This window comes from Canis aureus, chromosome 24 (assembly GCF_053574225.1).
Source record: "Canis aureus isolate CA01 chromosome 24, VMU_Caureus_v.1.0, whole genome shotgun sequence".
Classification (NCBI taxonomy): domain Eukaryota; kingdom Metazoa; phylum Chordata; class Mammalia; order Carnivora; family Canidae; genus Canis; species Canis aureus.
The window spans coordinates 39,563,147-39,571,968 of record NC_135634.1 but is presented as its reverse complement, the minus strand read 5'-3'; positions in this window follow the sequence as shown (position 1 = coordinate 39,571,968).

Here is an 8,822-nt window from a genome sequence, read left to right as displayed (position 1 = left end):
TTAAAGATTCTCTCTCTCTGTCCCTCCCCCCATCTTCATGTTCTCTCTCTCTCTCTCTCTCTCTCTCTCGTCATATAAATAAATAAATCTTAAAAAAAAAAATGACTCATGATAGGGTAGACTTCAGGCATGCATCAGGATTCCAGCACTGCTCTGTGATTCATTTCGTATTGTCCTCCTCTGTGTGTTGGCGCCAATCTCAGTCTGGTAGTGAGATGGCTGCAAAAGTGTTGTTTTGCAATCTGGCCCCACACAAAGAGGGCAAGGAGAGATTGAAGAAAGAGGTGGGCTGCTCCAGATTAGTAGGTTTCAGTTTTAATAATCAAGGGAACATTCATACAAGGTTCGTCTTGAGCAGCTGCAGGACTAGTAGAATTCCATAACAGTATACCAGAATCTTAAAAGTTTATACATATATATAGAGAGGCCTTAGCTGGGTTCAGCCACATACACTGTCCAGATGGTCTCAACAGCACTTTATTCCCTCAAGGCTATGTCTTTGAAAACGGTTCTCACTGTGTGAGCGGTGAATAGAATGTACATGGCAAGGACAGGGGAAGGGCCAAGGTGCCTCCCATTTCCTGGGTCTAGCTTTTGGGTGGCCTGGCACACACGTGTTCTTGATGACTTCCTCCAACAACGAGTTCCAGAAGAGCCATACAACTATGATAATCCCAGCAAAAAGGAGGGATGAGGCATTTCTCCAAAATCTTAAAAAGCAAGAAAACTTTTCCCAGAAAGCACTCCCCACAATCTGTTGACCAGGCCTAGGTTAAATGGCCATCCATGAACAAACAAAAATTATTGAGGAGACATCTGATTGGCCAGCACTGACAGCCCCATGCCCTGTCCCATAAACCGTGTCAAAGGCAGAGGGAGAACAAAGGAGTGGACTGGTCCTGAAGAGGGTCTGCATGGCTGGGCTTTGGGAATGGGTAAAATAGAGAGTTTTATAAGAAACAATGGCATTACATGTGGTTGTTGATTGTGGTGGAGATGGACAAAGTTGATTTTTAAGATGGTGTGCCATGAATTAAGAATGAATTTCTCCAAAGGGAAAAAAAGAATGACACTCCCCCCACCACTTAATGGTGTTGATACATTAATATGAATCTCTCTCTCTCTCTCTCTCTCTCTCTCTCTCTCTATATATATATATATATATATATATATATATATATATAAATCCATTTCCCCATGCAGAGATGGGGCTGTATGGAATATTAGAGGTAATGTTTAACTGATGCTGTGCTTATATGTGAAAGCAGATGAAATAAGTCTTCCAGAAAAGTACAGACTTGTGAGTAACAAAATATCTGGGAGAATATTTTGTTTCTAAGTGGTACAAATGTATAAAGGCTTAGCTGGTTTTTCATGGTCAACAAAATACAGGGGGTGTGGGTGAAGGGTTAATAAAGTAAGAAATGAAAAGACCAGAACACTAGAGTGATGAGAAAGTATAATCTGACCTATGTGTGATCTCTCTACCCTCCTTTCTATTTATAGGACCAGGGAGCGTCAAATACCGTCTTAATTTGTTGTCTTGCCTGTTGCCTCAGTTTCCCAAAGTAATCTATCTCTGTCAGGTCAAATTAGAAATTTTCTGTAGTGGATAATTCATCCAAGTGTCAGGTTGACTGGGCTGCAGGGTAGGAACATTATTTTAGTTTGGCCAAACACGATTTTGGGAACACATCTGAGAGGGTGTTCCTGGATGAGATTAACATTCGAATCAATGAAACGAGTAAAGCAAATTGCTCTTCCTAACGTGGGTGGGCCTCCTGTACTCACTTGAAAACCTGCAAAGAGCATAAACACTGAGTAATCCTTTCTGCCTGACTGTTGAACTAGAACATAGGTCTTTCCCAGCCTTCAGACTCCCACTGAAACATCAGCTCCTCTTGGCACTCCAGTCAGTTGCCTTTAGACTGGAATTCACACCATCAGCCCTCCTGGTCCTCAGGCCTCTGGACTCAGGCTGGAACCACACACCAGCAGTTCTGAGTCTCCAGCTTGCTGACCGCAGTCCTGCGACTTCTCCGTCTCCATAATTGTGTGAGGTTATTCCTTATGATAAATCTTTTCATATGCATCTTATTGGCTCGACTTCTCTAGAGAATCCTAACTAACACATACACCGGTTTTAGTTGGTCACATCTGCCTAGACACACACATTGCATGTCAGTTGGATGGAAGGCTACTTGAGGCATCTATTTTCATTCACCCTCAACAGCATCATCAAATTCTATGCAATATGGTAGGAGTGGCTGTTTAAATTTATGCAGTATTCATTAAAATTAACTTCATTAATGAAAAAATAGAAACTAATCCCTTGGGCAGCCCCGGTGGTGGGGTGTGATCCTGGAGACCCGGGATCGAGTCCCACATCGGACTCTCTGCATGGAGCCTGCTTCTCCCTCTGCCTGTGTCTCTGTCTCTCTCTCTGTGTGTCTATGAATAAATCAATAAAATCTTTAAAAAAAAAAGAAAAAAGAAATTAATCCCTCAATCACACTAGCCACGTTTTAAGTACTCAATAGACATGTATGGCTAGGAGTTATCACAATGGGCAGCATGAACACAGGACATTTCCTTAATCAAAGAATATTTTATTGGACAGCACTGGGCTATACAATAACGGATTCTTATGTCATTGACCCATAACTGCTGAATCCTCTTGTATCCCTTAATTTCAATTGAACGCTCCCTATACAATAAAAACGTAAGGAACAGATGGTATACAGCCAAAATTTACACTCGAAAAATCTATCAGAACATGGACATTCCGTGGATATAACACCATACAGATATATAAAAAGGTATACAATGCATGTATCTGAAAAATACATATATAAATATATAACATATTTAAATCCTTCAATTATTCTTTAATACTCTCTCTGAAAAGAAGAACATTTTTCAAAGATGTATTTTTTTTTTATTTGTTTATTTTAGAGAGAGAGAGCTCACACAGGGAGGAAAGGGAGAAGGAGAGAGACTCTTAAGCAGACTCCACCAGAGCACCCGACACAGGGCTTGATCCCAGGACCCTGCGATCATGACGTGAGCCAAAACCAAGAGTTAGCCACTTAACCCTCTGAGCCACCCAGGCACCCCTCTGACAAGAACGTTTTTTGAGTTCACATTAGCATACAAGGGAAATTCTTCTGCCCCTGTCCAGTCTCCAGGTTTACAGAGGCTCTCTTTTTTTGTTGTTGTTTGTTTTAGACTACCCCCAAGCATGGCTGAGGTAAGTCCATTCCTGACTGCCCTCATTTCGCTGCCAGCCAGAGGGCACCAGGAACAGAAGCTGGCTCATTTTCACAGCAGCTCCCTCCCCACCTTGGTGCTGACAGGATGCCTTCCTAAACCTGCATGGGTTTGTGGATGAGGAGCTGGGAAGGAATTCGTCTTTGAGAGAGAACAGTACAGAACGAGAGAATCATCGTTGGTTTATGCAGGATCAGAGGTAGGCCTTGAATGGGAAAAACTAATATGGCCATGTGACCAAAAAAAAAAAAAACATTAAAAAACTCACTTGGAAAAATGAAGCCATCTAAGGCACAAAGATGGAAATTGGCACAGTTCCCTCTCTCTCTTTTTTTTTCCATGTGTTTATTTGGGAGAGAGAAAGAGTGAGCAAGAGAGAGAGAGAGAGAGAATACAAGTGGGGGCAGGAGTAGAGGGAGAGGGAGAAGTAGGGTCCCCACTGAGCAGGGAGCCCCACATAGGGCTGGATCCCAGGAATCTGGGATCATGACCTGAGCTGAAGGCAGAGCCACGCAGGCACCCCCAGCACAGTTCTTTTTGAGAGAGACCAGACCTGTCCAACTTCTTCTCCACGCATTGTCCATCATACACTCGATGCTTCCATCCCCTACACTATCCCTATTTCTCACTACACCACTCTCATGACCTCTTCTCTTTCGCAATCTATGCCATATGTTGCCTGCTGTACCTACAACTCCCTGAAAATCTTTCTTCACCCCAGGAAGTCTTCTTCTCACCTCTCCATCACCTTCACCCCTACAAAGCCTGTCTGACTTTTCTGGGCACAGACACTTTTTCTTGCACACTCTCAGAGTATCTTGTTTACCTCTCTCTTTTCCTAATTACATGTTTATATTTCTGTTTCCTCACTACTTTTTGAACTGCAGGGGGGCCAACCCGTGTCTTATTAAACCATGTTTCAGGGCCCAAAACAGAGTATGTGATTGCCTGGTTTCTATAAAAAGCAAATCGATGAGTTAATTATTTAAAAAAACAAACAAATCAGGAATAAGAAATGCATGAGAAAGAGAGTGACAGCGCAGCTTGAGCCAGTGAATCACTGAAGTCTGGGCGGAGATGGAAGTTTACTAAGTACATCAGAAACTTCTCAAACTTTTGTCAATATTTCTGCATTACTCGGGAATATTTTGCTTGCAAGTGACCAAAACCCAATTCAAAGCAGCATAAGTAAAGAAAGGGTATTTTGGCTTTTGTACCTGGTAAAGCCAGTGGTAGGAGCCTGAGCAGGGCAGGGTCAGGAATGACACATCAGGAATCAGTTGCTCCAGCTCTAGGCTGTGCTCTCTTCCTCATTCCTTGTCCCTGGACAGTCCCCTCAATGTGATGACCTGGCAGCTGCAGGGTGACTGGGGCTGGCTCTCTCTGGTGGTTGCCTCACTGACCGTCTTGGAAAGACATCTCCTTTTCCTGATTATGCCAGCAGAATTCCAGCTGAGCCAGTCTTTGTACCAGTATAGACGCCTCCAGCACAGAGTTATGTGAAGGAGACTGTCAGTGTGTGATGCTCTTGATTGTCCAGGTTTATTCCTGGAATCAACACTGGAGTTAGCCCTGCCTGTTCCACATGGACTGAGCATTGAGCAGTGATACCCCAAAGGAAACCGAGATGTCCTCATTAGAAGAGGGACAACAGACATTGATTGGGAAAGCCAAAACAAGTATGGCCCCCCTTGGCCATGATCCAATGTCACGATCTTCCTGCTACACTATGAACAAACTGTGGTTCATTACATGCCTTTATTTTCTGTGGTAGGAACTATGCTGCCGTCGCTTATTGCATTGCTGTCTTCAAAACTACAAGTGGCTATTTCAAATAAGAGAGTGAAAGCAAGTGCTATGCTTGTTGACATGTTCTTTTAATCCTCCTAAGAGGCATTATAGTTTATTATAATCAACCTCTTCCCAATGCTAATCTGCTACTGCTTATCTATTAACTATGTGATTCAGACCCAGGTTTGTTCACACATTTTTTTTCTCTCTCCAGCAGAGGAAGGTGCCAATCAACTTCCTTTACCCTCTTCTGTCTGATAACACTCAAAGGACTCCACCTATTCAGTGCTTCTCCAATACTGGTAGGGCTAGGTGCATCTCAGTCGGCTTAAACAGCATTCTTTACATGTCCCTCTCATTAAGAGGCTGACAAAAATCTGAATTTGGACCCCGAATAAGTTTTTAACATTCACTTTTTATGAAGGAGAGTGAGCTTCACTCAGACACTTCGGTGGGCACCAGGACCCAGCTAAAAGTCCATAATCTTTTAGTGGTCTCCTTATCTTCAGCTGTACCATTAACAGCTATATGCACAATATAATGGTAGTTTCAATTTAAAGAAGTGCTAAAAATGCAATTTTATATACATTTATATAAATAAGCCAGCCAATTTTTGCTAAAATATTAAGTGCAGGGGATCCCTGGGTGGCTCAGTGGTTTGGCGCCTGACTTTGGCCCAGGGCGCAATCCTGGAGACCCGGGATTGAGTCCCGCGTCGGGCTCCCGGCATGGAGCCTGCTTCTCCCTCCTCCTTTGTCTCTGCCTCTCTCTCTCTCTCTGTGTCTATCATAAATAAATAAATAAATCTTTAGAAAAATAAAAAAATAAAAAATAAATAAAATATTAAGTGCATAGAAGTGCGGATGGTATGTCGTAATGCAAAAAGTAATATAATTCAGATGCTTATAGGCTTGCAAGTGCTAGCAGGCTAACATGTGACTCTGTTTAGTGTTTTCACAAGGGCTGCTTTTGTTTATGTAAGTTGGGATCTACTAATGAAAGAATTTTTTGTTGTTGTTTCAGAATAGTTACAGAATATGCTCCAATCCACAGGGCACAAGGAACATGGCATGAACTTGATCCTTGTAGGATGTGAATTGTAATACACATTGTGTTTGGTTTAATTAGCAGAGAGTTGTGATCTTTTAAGAGTTGCTGGTTTTATATCAATTTCTGCAATGCAAGGAGAAATCAGTATGCCAAGGATCCTTCATATCAGTGGGGTGTGGAGACTAATCACTTTTGACTAATAATCTGATCAACCTCTGAGGCGCCACCACAAATATTCTTAGGGAATGGTATATTTGTTGTCTGTCAAATTCAGTCACAGGGTTAGTGATTAGCCACAGTTTGGAGGTAAGGGACATCTTCCTCTCCTCCTCCTGAGTAAAAGGTAAACTGATAGATAACAAGGAGTTCCTTCAAATTCAAACAACGTCATGGTAAAAACAACCTCACTCGGGCACATCATAAAAGGGAAGAACATAGGAAGCACACATTTCCCTAAACAAAATCAAATGATTTAAGCAAATGCCAGGAGTCGATAGCTACCTATTGTGCTCCTTCATGGGATCTCAGTGATGTTTTTGTTGCCATAAGAACAGGACGTAAGTGCACTTGAACCCAAGGACAGAAGAACTTGTACCACAAACTAAGCATGTTCTTCTCTGAGTGCTAGAACATGGCCATTAGCTTCAAATGGGACACAGAAAATAGACTTCGTAATGAAAGTTCCCTGCAAATTGGCTCACACTCATTAAAGAAGGCATTTGTTCTCTTATTGCCCCTAATTTCCCTGGTAGCCTAAAGAAGTAAAAGTTAGACTTATAACAAAGATAACTGTAGTAATTGTCACATTGAAGTAAAAAAAAAAAAAAAACACTAGAGGGGAAGTGAGGGGAGACCATGCTCCAAGTTCGGGGCATTGTTTATTAGCAAATATACTCTCTGAAACATTAGCTTAAACAGGCAAATTACTCCTACTGCTTCATTCTAGCTTTAAACAGCAACTATTTTAGCTTGAGTTGCAATACTATGAAGTTTCAAAATTCGGGCAACTCTTGTGGAATTAATACATTTTAGTATGCAAAGTGTTTAAACATGAATTGTTCAGTGTAAAATTGCTTTAAAATGGTACAAAATATAGGCTACATGTTGAAGAAGCAATGTATATAGTTTCCATTAAGCATGTCAGGTTATAGTAGTCATTCTATAAATAATAGTAACATCTGAAGAAAAGAAGCCAGTATCAAATTTCCATTGGACTGTACAGATTTACGAAATGGAAATAGCATTCTTGGTGTAAATTGATTAAAAGCACATCTTGTAAATCTCTGTGAGTTATGGCTCCATCCCAGTAAAAGCCAAATAAATCAGATCCTTTTTAAAATGTACTCAAATATTGTCAATTTGAAGATGCCTCATGAAAATAAATAAAAATGAGGAAAAATGGAGAAATAAAGCAGATATAAAAAAACAATGTATTAGGAAAACTAAGTGCTGGTTCTTTGCAGAGAAGAGAGCTAATAAACACACACAGTGTAACCAATAGATAACCATGTGGCATATGCAATAAAATTGCAAAGATAAGAAGTATATATATATATATATATATATATATATATATATATATATATATGCAATTTGGGTTAAAATAGGAGGAGACCATTTTGAAGTCATCAGTAAATAATAGTTACTATTCTATGTAAAATACATGGGCATGTGGGAAAATTTTAAATTATCAAACTTGATGCCTAATCCAAGTTGTAGGAAAAAATTAAAGATATCTATAATCTTAGGTTCATTTTTAAAGTTATAAAGGATTGTTTTCAATTGAAAGTCGGGATGCCGATGTATTTGCAGGTGAAATTTCATAAGCTCTAAAAGAAACCGTAGTTTCCATAGTATATAACCTGAGTCAGAAGACTATAAAAAATTCAAAATTTCTCACTTCACATAATGAGGATAGTGGAGATCTAATATTTTAACTTGAGAACTATCCTATAAAAATGGCATTAGGGTTTTCTTGCCAATGTAGTTCAATGCATAAACACTAAAGTGAAAAACGCATGTCAGAGCTTTCATGTGTACATATATGTGTATTGTCAAAAAATTACACAGACAGAATTAAGCAGGCAAGGAAGACTTAATTCAGGACCTTTGCAGTAGAGGAGAGAGAGAATGGATACCATTGAAACAAAAGAGGGGGGGAGAGTTTAAGTGCTGGGATGAGCTAGTGAAAGGTGCCAGAGGACATGTGGGGCAGGGGCAGGCATTGGTCAAGGTGATCCAGGTCATCTGCATTTGCTAATTAGTGCTTATCAAAGTTAGGTTCCTGCTCTCCCACAGAGGTTGGGAGATGGAACATTATCTTGATGATTATATTTCAAAGAGATGGTTCCTGAGACATTGAGGAAGGCATTCCTGGGCTGTAAATCTGGCAAGAGAAAGGGCAGAGAAAAATTTATAATTGCAAGCTTCTAATGTCAATGCTCTAAAAACAGAGTGGTCAGGGGTCTACAGTCAGGAAGAAAAAACTGTCTTAAGTTTAGTCAAGCTGAAGTGAACATTAGTTAAGGCCATCTTAACCAACACACGCATGCACGCATGCACACACACACCCACACAGATATACCTGTATGTGTATGTGAATAAAAGATAATGCATTCTCCATAAATAGGTTTTATTTTAGAAATCCAATGGTTGTTGATGATTTGAAAACATTAACATACACATCCTAAATTGTTTGATAAATGCTCAAA